Source organism: Heterocephalus glaber, unplaced genomic scaffold (genome assembly GCF_053883595.1).
Source record: "Heterocephalus glaber isolate CG9 unplaced genomic scaffold, H.glaber_assembly_v1.0 deba00001553, whole genome shotgun sequence".
NCBI lineage: Eukaryota > Metazoa > Chordata > Mammalia > Rodentia > Bathyergidae > Heterocephalus > Heterocephalus glaber.
The window spans coordinates 17085399-17099820 of record NW_028258344.1 but is presented as its reverse complement, the minus strand read 5'-3'; the positions used below and the strand labels follow the sequence as shown (position 1 = coordinate 17099820).

Genomic DNA, 14422 nt, shown 5'->3' with positions numbered 1-14422 from the left:
ACGCATATTTAAGTCAACAAAATGGGATGAACTGGCACAGGATATTGGGAAAGAGTGGCCAGTGAATTCTAAGAATCAAGAGAGTGGTGGTGTCCTAGAAGTGAAATGAATGCTGCTGACAGAGTAAAATAAACACTGAGGTATGTGTACTGGATTTGACATGTGAAGATCAAGAGCAATTTTCATAAAAACTTGCTTGGAGTTAGTTTCAGAGAGAGAGTTAAGGAAAGGAAGTAGAGATAAGAAATGGAGACAATTTCTTCAATGGTTTTGCTATATAAGGAGCAAAATAATAGTCATAACTGGAGCTAACTAAAAGCATGCCTATGTGCTGATGGGAATGAACCATGTAAGGGAACATTTTCATAATGTTGAGAGGACAATGGCTTGGTAGTGAGGGAAGAAAGTGCCTGTATAAGGTCCCCAGCACTGCCAAAGCAAAAGTATCACAATCCAAGTGACAACCGAAACTTACTGTCTGACAGTCTTGCAGTCTGGAAGTCTGAGATCTAAATGTGAAGAAGGGGCTTCTTCTTCAGGAAAAATCAAATGGCTAATAATGCCAGTGCAGCGGAAGGATCTGGAGACCTTGGGGGCCCAGGTAAGGGAGGCTGTGATGGCTTCCAAGGAGGCTCTCGCAGTGGCCTTCAAAGCCCACTGTGGTAAGGCCAAGGACAAGGAGTGGCTTCCGGTCACCAAGCTGGGCCAGTTGGTCAAGGAAATGAAGATTAAATCAAAGGAGGAAATTTAACTCTTTATCGAGTCCACCAGGGAGTCTGAGGTAACTTTTTTCTGTGCACACCCTCAAGGATGAAATTCTGAAAAATCATGTCCATGCAGAAGCAAACTCATCCTAGGCAGCGGATCAACTTTGAGGCATTTGTTGCCACTGGGGACTACAATGGTCATATTGTTCTGGGTGTCAAGTACTCTAAGGAGGTAGCCAGTGCTATACAATGGGCCATCATTCTAGCCAAGCTCTCCATCATCCCTGTGCAGAGAGGCTACTGGGGGAATAAGATGGGCAAGTCCCACACTGTCCCTTGCAAGGTGACAGGCTGCTGTGGCTCTGGGTTAGTGTGTCTGATCTCTGCCCTCAGAGGCACTGGCATAGTCTCAGCCCCTGTGCCTACGAAGCTGCTGCAGATGGCTGGGACTGATGACTGTTACAGCCCTGCCAGGGGCTGCACTGCTACTCTGGGCAACTTTGCCAAGGCCACCTTTGATGCCATCTCCAAGACCTACAGATATCTGACCCCTGACCTCAGGAAACAGACTATGTTCATCAGGTTTCCCTACCAGGAATTCACTGACCACCTTGTGAAAACCCACACAAGTCTCCGTCCAGAGGACTCAAGCTCCAGTGGTAGCAACAATCCAGTGGCAGCTACAACTTTACATAAGAAAAGTAAGTGGGAGAGGTAGGGGAAAGGAAAGAAGGGAAAGGAAAAAATAAGAGAAAAGGAAAAAACAAAACAAAGTCTTTGTAAATAGGGAGGGGTGGAGGGGTTGGAGGGAGAGCAGGGGAATTGGGAAAAAAATAAGAACCAAGATATATCATGTAAAGGTACAAATTCCCAATGATGAATCATCAAATTTTATACCTAAAATGTACCAATAAACTTAATGAAAAAAAAGAAAAGTGAATGAAATCTGTCAAAAAAAAAAAGCAACAAAACAAAACAAAGTGTAGACAGGGATATACCTCTTCAGATACTCTGAAAGGCTCTGTCCCAGTCCTTCCCTACAGCTTCTGGGAGTTCCTCGGTTTGTAGCTGCATAACTCCAATATTCACAGGTATTATCTCGGAATGCACATCGGTATTTAAATTTCCCACTTCTTATAAGGACACCAGTCATACAGGATTAGAGCCCCACCCTACTCCAGTTATTATACCTGCCACCATTATATTCCTGTTGGGAAGTCCTGGGAGGGTTAGGACTCCAACATATGAATTTTAAGGAGAAACAATGCAATCTGTAAAAATATCCAGTGGAAAGTAGAAAGGCTCGTGTTTGTAAGGCGGGGGGGGGGGGAGTCATAGAACGTACATGGATTCAAATGCAGACAGTGGGTTTGGTTAGACCTGATGGTGAGGTCTGGAAGTTCTCTTCTGAATGGTTCTATATTCCGAGTGGAATACAAGAATCATCAATAACAGCATCATCGAGTTAAACTTTGCTTGCTAAACTAACCTATACCTCTGCTGAATACTGGCCAAATAATAAATTCTACTATTTTCAAATGTGAATTCTACCTACCAAGAAAAAAATACACAGTTCATTTAGATCTAACCGGAATTATGATCTGTTATTAAGTAATTATGATCAAAAGTTCTTATAATCTACCACCTAGGATGGTAAATTAATGGATGTGTGGGCATGAGACAATGGGAGGAGGAAACAATGAGAGGAAGAAAACAGGCACAAAAGAGCAGACCAGGTACAGAAAATCTCATCAAGCCATAAGATCTGTGTTAGAGTCTTCTGTGTTTTTGAGAGAGATGGAATATTGGATGTGGATTTTAATAACCCCAGAATAGAGGTATAGCAATTTTATTATGCATGGGAATTTAGGTGAATGCACCTTGCTCACTGGACTCACTTACTTTTTGATTTAAATGAACTAGTTTTAAGCTCTTCATTTTCAGCAATTACTGCACTTGATTTTGCAATGCAGTTTTTGGCAAAAGAAGCAATGTGATTTCTTCACAATTTGCACCTGTAAATGTGAAGTTCGACACCTATTTAAAGACCAGGTTGGAGATGCAGAGGAGATAGATGATGTGAACCAGAACAACACAACCACTTCTCAATGTTTACTGTTATTTAACTGAAAACAATTGTCTTAAAGTGAATGTTTTCAAAGGCACACATTTCTGAATCTTAATTCTTAACTGCCATTAGCATTTTTGTCCATCTTCAGTACGTAAACAGGAGCAATGAGCTCTTACACCAGATTAAATGATCTCATTTCATAAATGAAATAAGACTTCAGATTACCTTATTTCTGCAACAGGCCTCCCACTAACAACAGTGAAAATGGTGGGAGTAGACCGAGGGTAATATATGGCTTGCAACCACCTAGAACTCTAGATACGGAGAAATAGCAAACATCCATTATATTGTCAGCTAGTCCTTACCCTGGGGACTGGCAGATTTTTTCTTATTGCATATTTTGTTCATTTTTTTTCAATATTGCTTTGAAACAAATTGTGCAAAGTCTGCTACTCATTGCTTCCATCAGAAAACTCATAAACATAAAAGCTTTGATTTAAAAAAAATTCTTGGCAAAGATACTTAAACACTTCTTAGTAATTTTTTTTCTCCAAATGTATCCAGATATACTACCTTGCTTTGTGATAAAAAACAATCAATTTTCCTTCATATAGTTCTTTTCCAATATGTGTTGACCACTGTTGCAGCCCCCATTAGTCATTTCTACATTTAGTTGTATGTAAGCAAAGGGAATGACTAAAAGAGCAAATAGAAGTCAACCCCTCCAGCAAAGCAAAACCACAGCAGTTACTTTTGTTGTTTTAGAAACATGTTTTATTTCTTAAGCCTACATAATATTATATTTTTATTTTTGCACAGAAAAATCCCTTTTTAAAAATTTAATATGACTCCATTCAATGCTCTGTAGCAGCAAGAAATAAACTTTTCTGACAATTCTTTCAACAATTCAGTCTTTCTCTTAAGCTTTTCTGCTACAAGCACTGTTTTGTAGCAACACTCAAGTAGTTTTCAATCTATTCTTCTCGAGGAATCAGAAGCTAGGGCTTTCCATGCAAAACATATATAAAATACTTAATATATGCCAAAAGCTACAGCTACAAAACAAATGGCATATATCTATCAGCAGTGATTTAAGCATACAGCTTTCATTTTTCTTATTTATAAAAGAGAATTAGTCTTTATCATGATAATATTTGTAAGGCATCCTTGTATTTATATTGAACTTGGGTAAACAAAAGGTACTGATGAATGGTAGCATTATGTTTTTAAAAGCCTAATAATTTATACCCGATTAGTATATAAGAACATCAAGTTGCAAATGGGAAGTAACTAGATTCAAAAAGCCATTATACTCATACAAAACCTAACCAGACCTTGATGTGTCCTTGATCTTCGATAGAACATATAACTTAAAATTCTGCAAACAGAAGTGGTATTCAGCAAACTCAATAAAGGAAAATCAGAAGAGTTAGTGAAAAAGAACTGAATCTTTTGAATTCTAGGATGGTTAGTGCTTTTAAAACCTTGTTCTAGGTAGGTGTTATCATCACCATTTACAGAAGAAAAAATTAAGGGTAAGCAAAGGTTAATTAACTTGCCCCAAAGTCATAAGAGAGGTGCTTGGGATTCAGATACACTCAGCTTTCTAGATTATGCCCCTATCACTATGACATTGCAACATGCTAGCACTTCCAGTAGAGAAGGAGGAGGGAAAAATGCCCCCAGAATGACAACAGAAGGTATCTGATTGCAGAAGACCTTAATATTGATTATGCCCAAAGCAGACTGTGAAGAGTTAACGCCATGATTGGCTTGTTTTGAGAAGCGAGTCTGGCTGATGTCTATGTGCTGAGGTGAGAGTATAACTCACACCCAAATTCCGTTCCCACAACTAAAACCTTCTTTCTAGAAGGACAATGTTCTAATTACAACCATATATTTTGTCTATTCTGTTCCTAATTTGAGAATGCTTTGTCTTGTTCTTTATGAGTCTTGTTTACATTAATTTCCACAGAAACTGCACATAGCTTGCCTTTACCTCAGTTGATTGGCAATAAAATCAGTGCCTGGCACTGTCCAGGGCCCTTGTCAGCTACACCGGCATTGATCGTCCTGGCTCCCCACGTTCTCTCTTAGTTCTGTTTTTTAGGGTTTTTTTCTCAGGCCTGTGCCATATACTGGGCAATGGACTGGAATCTAACTGCAGGGGTCTCCAGTATTTGATGCCACTTAAAACTACTAATTAATAGCTTTGTCTCTTCAATTTTTTTCTATTGTGATAAAATATACCCTAACACAAAAAATCATTCAAGTCACCATGCAAGTGATTTTAGGTGCATAATTCAGTGGTATTAAATACACTCACATCTGTGAACTCACCATCATTAATTCCAGAACGCTTTTATTTTCCCAAACTGAGACTTTGTACTCCTTAAAATAATTCCCCATTCTCATCTCCTTCCAGACCCCAGTAACTACTTTTATTCCCTTTATGACTTTGACTATTCTATGGGCCTCCTATCAGTGGAATTACATAATATTTGTCCTTTTGTATTTGGATTATTTCACTTTGCACGTTTTCACGTTTCACCCATATTGTAGCATGTATCTGAATTTAATGATGTTTTAAATTTATGTAATATTCCACTGTATTATACATCATATTTTGTTCAATCATTCATTTGTAAACGAACGTTTGGGCCATTTCTACCTTTTGGCGATTGTGAATAATGCTGTTATGAATATAAACGTACACATATCTGTTTGAGTCCATGCTTTTGATTCTTTTGGATATATACCCACAGGAAGGATTGCTGAATCACGTAGTAATTCTATGTTTACATTTTTTGTGGAACCACCACACTATTTTTCATAGCAGCTATACTATTTTAATTTCTCATCATCAGTGCACAAGTATTCCAATTTTTTCAAGCCTTCACTAAGACTTGTTATCTTCTTCTCTTGATAATGCTATTAGTTATTTTTAAAATCATAATGTATGAATTATTGCACATATAGTAAGGGTTATGAGAATGTAAAGTATTTTTAATGGTCATAGGATCACTGCAACTGGGAGGGAGGTTGTACTTGCTATTAAGATTTATACTCCTAAAGTACCAAGACATTTGAGAAAAAAAGGCATAAAAACAAACAGAAGGTTTTAGAAATAATTGCCACTAAATTAAAACAAAAAAGAGCTTTTCTGTTAAATTCAAGACACATCACAAATTGATCTTTCATCACAGATAATATCAGGGAATGGTAATGAGAGCAACTATGACAGCAATATAACTATTTTAATTAATCACAATTTCACAGAAGTTTATGGTGACCCTAGAATCGACTCTCCAAAAGTAATGTGCTATTGTTAAATTTTATTATGTCATCCATAATTCAGGATATGTTAGCATGTTGATAATTGGTGGTATGGAGGAGCAGCATGTTAATATTTGCAACTGTGGGGGAAATATCTATGTTAATGAATTTGAGGGAAATGGTTTAGTTGAGAATTATCTTTTTATGATTCTAAATAGAGAAATTGTACAGGATCTGAAACTGTTCTTATTGTTTTTCTAATTCATTTAACTCAATTAAAAATAATAATTTTATAGCAAAATAAACTTTCCAGAATATCTTTGATTATTCTATAAATATTGGATCTAGCCATTCTTTTTAAAAAAATTCTTTTATTGGTACATTTTAGGTACACAATACGTTTACATTTATCATTGGGTGCTTGTACCTGTACATGATGTATCTTGGTTCTTATTTTTTTTTCCCCATTACCTGTGTGCCCTATTCTTAAGCAAACAGGAAAACACTATATGTGAAATATTTGTCACCTCCTTGCAAAGGGATGTACTGAACTGAGGATTATCTTCTCTCTCAGTGTATCAGTTATCTATCGCCACAATAATTCTGTAAAACAAAGGACCAACTTCAGTGGAATGTCACATCCATTTATTTAGCACATGAGTCTGCAGAGACTGAACTGGCCTGGGCTTTGCTGAGTAGGGCTGGGCTTGCTCAGATGTCCAGGTGTCAGGTAACATTTGAGTCTCAACACAAAAGATACAGGGAACTCAGCAATGTCTTACCTTTTAGCAGTCTAGTAGGCACATTCTTATGATCATGTCAATGACAGAAGAGAGAACACAGAGACAGGCAAGTGTGTTTTAAAGCCTCTGTCTATGACACACTTGCTAATCTTACCCTGATGAAGGCAAACCATATGAGTTAACTGAGAATCAAGGGGAAACAAGACATAATGCACCTACTAAAAGGAGGAACTACAAAGACCTAATGAAAATGAAGCTCATACATGGAGGGGTGGAAGATGAAACCATTAACCCTAGCAGTTTACCATGCTCTCCCTTATACTTAGGCTGTGATGGATTTATTTTTAAACACAGAATCCAACTGCAAGCCTTATAACAAACAGCTGCATCATCTCTGGGAATTACAAGGCAATAAAAATCCAACATAATACCAATGGAGAGTAGCTGTTCTCAATATATGGTGGAAGAATGAACTACATTACATAAACGGTGGAAGAAAGAATAAAGATTTTGCAGGTTGTAGTATTCAACCTGATAACAACTCGCACTTGCGTTTTCATAAGGAGAGTATATATTTTGTGAATTTCTACATGTATACTCATTTTTACACGTTAAGAAGACTGCATCTACTTTATCCAACAAATATACAACTCCTTTGTGCAAAACATTATGGTACAAGCTTAGGAATGTGAAAGCAAGGGGCTAGATAAAAAAAAATCTATATCCCTATTTAGAATTCTATAGGGTTCATAAAAGATCTTTTAAACAAAGACACTCTGTAAGGTTTCGTCTAGGTCTGAAATTCCACATCTTTATTGTTTTAGGTACAAATTAATGGGAGGCAGAATATAAGTCCAGCGGGAAAGGCCTCTAGAATAAATTAAAGGAAAAAGAGATCATATCTCTTTGGCATTGGAAAATTATGTATTCATGAAAGAGCTAACACATTTGAGACGTTTTGGAAGAGGTGACTTGCAAGATTTTAACAGACATGAGGGAAGTGAAGGTGCAGAGGTAGAAGAAACTAGATGTGATTAGAGTCAAGCAGTGATACAATTTTGTGGGCACAAACAGTAAACGTGGGCAATCAGTAGGAGATATACAGGTTAGATATGTAATGTTTATGGCCTTGAATAGCAAGCTGAAGAGCCTGCACTTATTTGTGTAGACATTCCTATTTTATGTGTTAGAAAGTAATCTGACAGGATGGTACAGAACTGCCCCATGCAGCGAGAGGAGGTGGGCCAGGAAATCCATAGATTTTGCAACTTTCTAGGTGAAAGGTAGTGAAGATCTAAAATAAGATGGCAGTGAGAGTGGAGAGTCTCTGAAAAAGAGAGTGCTGTGGGCGAGGGTGGTATAGCCATGCATCTTGTCCATTAAATCCTTTTCACAGGACACCAAAGTACTTGGAAATTTCCTAGATTTTATAGTAAATGGTAGTTCTCAAACATCCCCCCGCCCCAATTTTTTATTAGAATGAATCTATTCCAAATCCAGGTTTTACCAAAGACAGAAATCTTTCTCTCAGTAATGAACCTTGAAGGTACCCCTAAAGTAATGAGAAGCTCAAACTGATTTATCACTAAAAACCATGACTACTCACTAGAAGCAACTTACTGGTTACTCATCTTTGATCAACATGAACTGCCCACATGGATGATTGAGCATAATCTAATCTCCTGATAAGCAACGAAGTACTCTGGACTGTCAGCACAAGGAAGAATGAATCCAGGCTTTTACAACTGAAAGCAATTTAGAGATTACCTTGTTCAATATCCTCATCTATGAGTGAGGAAACAGAGGCTCAGGGAGTTGTAGTCCAGCAATTCAGCTAATCAGAAGAGGGACTGAGACCAGAGCTCTGCTGTCCTCATGCTCAGCTGGTAGTCTGTGAATAACGTTAATGAGCATTTAGGCACACTCATGCCTGTTCACATATTTAAAGCACCATTCCAACCAGGGGGTGTTCAATTAGACTACACGATAATTTGAGAGCAGGGAATAGTAGGTAATACAATAAGGCCAATATGGAGTAGTTCTAAAGATTGGAAGATGAAGTTGTAAGTATAAGCTTGTTCCTAATTCTCTAGGACCTCAAATGATAAGGCAAGAGTTTTGTACTGAAATAGAAAATGTGAAATCACAGGCTTTTACAACTGTGTTTTATTTTAAAATACTGTATTCTCTCAAATTCTTGTATAAAATCTGAATGAGAAGCACATCATATGACTTCATTACTATGAAAGAATAAATTTCCTGAAAATTGCCATGGGCAATTAGTTTTTTCTTTCAAAACTTCAAAACTGACAGAAGTTTCTGTTTAGTATAATGACATTTCCAAAATTATACACAGAACTGTGAATCAGAATCTTTTGGATATATTTTTCTCTTTCCTTTCTGTGTCAAGCTTCTTTGAACTGAGAACAATATATTTTTATTCAGCTATTTCAGAAGCATTATTAGTTGAATATGTTAAACTTAAAACAAAATTATACATATATTTTATATATAATATATTTTGATATATTATGTATATATATATATATATATATATATATATATATATATAGTTTTTAAAGTCTTCCTGAGCTATGATACATTAGTGCTACCAAACAAACTGAACCAACACTTCTGGTTCAGTTAAAATGTAATTGTCACGTACATGCAATTTACAATGCAAATGAGGACATGATCAAATAATTATAATGTATTTTGAAATGTGTGTTAGCTCTAGTAGGGAGCTATAAGGAACAAGAGGCTTTCTGCCTAACCCTGTCATTCTTTCCCAAAGTGTGCAGCTTCACAAAGGCACACTGGGAAGCCCTGGGGAAAACGAAATTGTCTAACCTCCCAGACCAGCATAACCAACCCAAGAGGGTACAGATATAGCAAACATAATATCCTCGACTCTGACTGACTGTCAAATTGGAGTATCTAACACATTCATTAAAATTACAAACAAAATCCAAAGAGACAAATATACAACATAAAAATCTCAGCTCCTATCATTCAATAAATGTCTTGAGTAACAACTACATCTCAGACAATGTGCATGGTGGTGCAAAACACACATTGTCTTTGTCCTTGTGCACCTTAAAATCTAATAAGGGAGATAGACAATAAAAGGTAAATAAGAACACACAAACATAATCAAGGTACTTAGAGTTTTGTATGGAGAATAACAAGGGAATGGATCTACTTGTACCACGCAGTCAGGAAATGGCTCTTTGATGAGATGGCATTTAAAATAAGATCCAAAAAAAATCATAAAGAAGCACCAGAGACAAAGGCCCAAGAAGGGAAAGGGCTTGGCCCGCTCTGGGAGCTTCCAAATAGTGTGCAATAAAGGACTAACTCAGTAGGTCTTAAGTTGTTCAAACCTACACATTCAAAAAAAAAGTATGGCCTTTGACCGGTTTATGTTATTGAGGAATAACATCTAAGCACTTGGAATACCTTGCCTGCAAATGTCTTTGTGTGCTGGGGCTATAGTCCACAGCAAAAAAATTTATGCTAACAATGAGTTATGGTAGTGACTGTCAGCCAAGTAGTATGTTTGGTCCTGGAGAGCTTGGAGACTGGATAGCTAAGGTCAGTCACATGGATATCCCATGCCTATGTGGTTAATCCCTAATAAAAACCTTGGACACCAAGGTCTGAGTGCGCTTCCTGGTTGGCAGTACTCTGTACGTGTTGTGACATACATCATTGCTAGGAGAGTTAAGTGCTATTCATATGACTATTGGGCAACTGAAAGCTCATGACTGATTTCTCCCAGATTCTGATCTATATGCCTTTTTCCTTTGCTGATTTTAATCTGTATCTTTTCATCACAATAAGCCATAATCATGCATGTGACAGGTTTTCTAAGTTGTGTGAATTCTTTTAGTGAATCACTGAACCTGAGAGTGGTCTTGGGGAATCTGAACACAGTCAGTGAGAGCAGAAGGTAGTGAGTGAGGAGTTTGTGACTGTGTTACTTTCTCTCGTTGCTGAGACAAAACACCTAGCACCAAAAGTTAAAGGGGAAAGGATTTGGCTTACAGTTCATAGAGGTTGCAGACCATTAACTGGCTCTGAGGCTGGGATGCCAAACAAGTATTGCAGAGGAGAAACAACATGGGATTCAAAAGTAGCAAAGGCAACAGGGAGCTTAACAGCATCTTTCTGCCCCTTTTATCTTGTTCAGACTACTGGGATTAGGGCGGTGCCAAACTAATCATTCACATGCAGTGGTTTAGTAATCACACGCCTTTAACCCCAGAATCACACATTCCACATTCAACTCCTTCTGAAAAAGAAAGTTCCACCTCATCTTCATGAAGCTTTCGGGGGAGGGACATCTAAACACAAACCGTAACAGTGACCATGAGGACTCTCTGATGGGAAGGTTATAGAGATTATCGAGTTTAGGTTTTAAGTGCAAAAAAGACTCCACTAAAGGTTTTTAAGTAAGGAAATGACATCTGGTTTACATCTTCCAAACATCTGCATGGCTGCTGTGGGGTGGGGGTAGAGATTCAAGGGGGTAAGGGTCAAGCAGGGAATTCAGGAGGCTATCCAGGAGGAGGCCATGGTGACCTAGATGAGGATGGGGTGAGGGAAGACAGAGGGATTGGGGAGGGAGAGGGAGAGGGAGAGACAGAGACAGAGACAGACAGAGAGACAGACAGACAGAGACACAGAAAGACAGAGAGACACAAACAGACAGAGAGACACAGACAGACAGACACAGAGGAGCAGAAAGAAACACAGCAGATTTGAGATGCAGGAAGAAAAATTTAGTAGTGGGTTGAACTTCAGGAAGGAAGGAGACAAAATCCACAGAGAGTTGCTAGGTTTCTGACAACCAATTAGGTATATGGTAGTGTCATTCACTGAAATAGAGAAGACCGGAGAAAGGAAAAGTTTATGGAATAAAGGAAAGATTAAAATTCAAATTTACACATCTTAAATTTGAAATGCTCTGAAACATGTGAAATCTCCAAAACATATGAAATGCTCTGAAGATGAGTGGACCAAAGATAAATTTGAGAGGTAAAAGTAGATGCATAATATTTAAAGTCCCAGTAATGGTTGTGACCACTTAGAATGTGCGCAGATAAAAGAGACAAAGAGCTGAGAAGCAATTCCTGAGGTCCTTTAACATTCAGAGGTCAGGAAGAAGATTAAGAGGCTTACTATGCATCTGACTCAGTATTCTGTGCTTTCCATGAACTAACCTACCTCATTCTCACAATATCCAGGATATAATTATTATTCTCATTCTTTAGATAATCAAATAGAGACAGAGGATTTAGATAACTTACTTGAAGTTTTGTTTTTCTCTGTCTCTCTGTCTCTCTCTCTCTTCCTCTCTCTCTCTCTCTCTCTCTCTCTCACACACACACACACACACACACCCCTTACAACTTACTAAAATGGAAGAATTGGAATCCAAACATCTGGCTCTAAACCCATGTTCTATTTTACTTTTCTTCAATGTCATACATACCAAGAAAAAATAAAAGCCCCCAAACAAGAAAACAAACACAAATAGATAAGAATTGAAGAAATTTCTAGTAGCTATAATTTTAGGGTTTGAGAACAACTCAAGAAAATATTATTACTGAACTATAAGTACCATTCCATTTCTTATTTGAAAGTCACAAATATAAAGTTGTCCACATCTCAGGCAACTTACCAAATAAAACATAACACCATAAAATATTTCTCCTTAAAACTTTCATTTAGAATTCAATTTAAGCTCTTGATTTGCTCATTTATAAAATCAAGATGGTGGTATGAGAATTGCACTTGGTGTTCTCAGAAGTGCTTCACACATTATTACAAATATTGGTCATTGTTCTCTTAAAGTTTTTAGAAAAGGGGCAATACATTTCTCTAGGTGATATATGAAATAAAGTAATATGGCTTTTGTTCCATTTTTAATATACATAAATATGAAGAAAAGATCTAAAATGTATTTTTCTATTGCAGGTAGATGGTATCAGATGAGTGCTTCAGAGAGAAAATGAGGTTAGCCAGAAGCATCTATCAGTTCCTTGTATTAACTGAACTACTATTATTTTTTTGGTAAATAACAAAAGGCTGAAAATGTTCATAAACAATTTTTAAAAAGTAATGTTAAAAAGGAACATCTTTTTGGTTTTACTTAAAAGAAAAACCAGATGTGGTCACAGTTGTCAAGCTGTGGCACACCAGAAAATGACAAGGGACCCTAATCCCTCTCCACAAGGACTCACAGATTCAGTTCTCTCCCTTCCAAGAGTACATCATTCTGCCTTCTTTATTTGATTTGGTAACCAGTTTATTTTCACAGTATGTCAGCTGGTCATGAGGGGAAAGATTTACTGTATTTAAAGATTAGCTTGATGGGGAGCAACTGGTCTGTTTGGGGTAAGTTAATGATTAGGTTTCTAGTTGAATAAAACATAATCATCTGGATGAAACTAAGTTTTTGCATGGGACAAATGCAATCCCACAGTTTATAAATGGTTATAAAAGCAGGAATGATTTAAGAATGAACTTGCACATGTTAGTTTCCACAGTGGTAAACTTGGTCAAATGATTATCTACTGAATACTCATTGTGGGTGCTAAAATTGTAATGGTGAGGAAGAGCGTTCTCACCAAATAATCTGATGATCTGTCTCCATAATATTATGTATAATGCTGATTTAAAATTTTCAACCTAGAAATTTCATATGATTTTTCAAATATATGCTTTATATTGTTTTCTTTCACTTTTGTTCAGATGCTATAAAGACAAGAAGTACGTACTTTACAGTTTCTCTGTTCCCAATCTGTTCCCCATAGCTTCCTTACCTCAAGTGATAATGGCTCCATCTCCCCAGTTATTTCAGCTGAAGCCCTATGGATTATCCTTGTCTCCTCTTGGTCAGGCACCAGAATCCATTCATTTCTCACCAGCTCTCCTGCAATGACCATGGTCCTCTAGTTTGAGTCATCACAATCATCACTTGACCAATCTCCTTGTTTCTTCCTCTTCTCTTTGTTCCTGTTCTCAGCACAGCGATCCACACAATCATGTTCAAAAACAAGTCAGATCGTGGCAAACATACACCCTTTGTCAATTGCCTCTGGTGACTTCCCAGTTCACGTGCAAGGGCCCAGTCTATGCAAGGGTCTACAGGGTTCTTCCAAATTTGTTCCCCCTACAGCCTGTCTGGACTCCTCTGCTGTCTTCCTTCCCCTTTGAGCCTCTCTGGCCCATTTGCTATCTCCTGAACACTGAAGACATTCCTCGGCTTCTGGGTTTTGTCTTTCCTATTTTCTCAACCCATGTCAGCCTGGTTTGTTGCCACAATCTTCCTATATAAACTTACAATCTCCCAACAATTCTGTTTTCTCACATTAGTTTTTTTTTTCGTAGTTATCACTTTCCAATACATTATGATTTTACTTATCTGTCTATTTCTCCCCACTGGAATGCAGTGCTGGGTGGATAGGGACTTTTGTTTTGCTAACTGCTGTACCTTTAGTACCCAAAGTAGTGTCTGGCACATACTAGGTATGCAATAAATATGTGTTACATGAGTGAGATGCTTTCTATATTCCAAATCAGAAAGGACAGTCTTTCCTTTGAAATAAATTCTATAG

The 14422-nt window shown here is 37.5% G+C and overlaps 1 protein-coding gene and 1 pseudogene across 1 annotated transcript in view; one reads left to right on the top strand and one right to left on the bottom strand.

Moving 5' to 3' along the window:
- The window catches only part of Kcnb2 (potassium voltage-gated channel subfamily B member 2), a 443261-nt gene that overhangs the window by 297128 nt on the left and 131711 nt on the right, over positions 1-14422 (bottom strand). The gene's annotated exons all lie outside the window — the stretch shown is intronic.
- Positions 226-4962, top strand: LOC106009181 (small ribosomal subunit protein uS5 pseudogene; annotated as a pseudogene).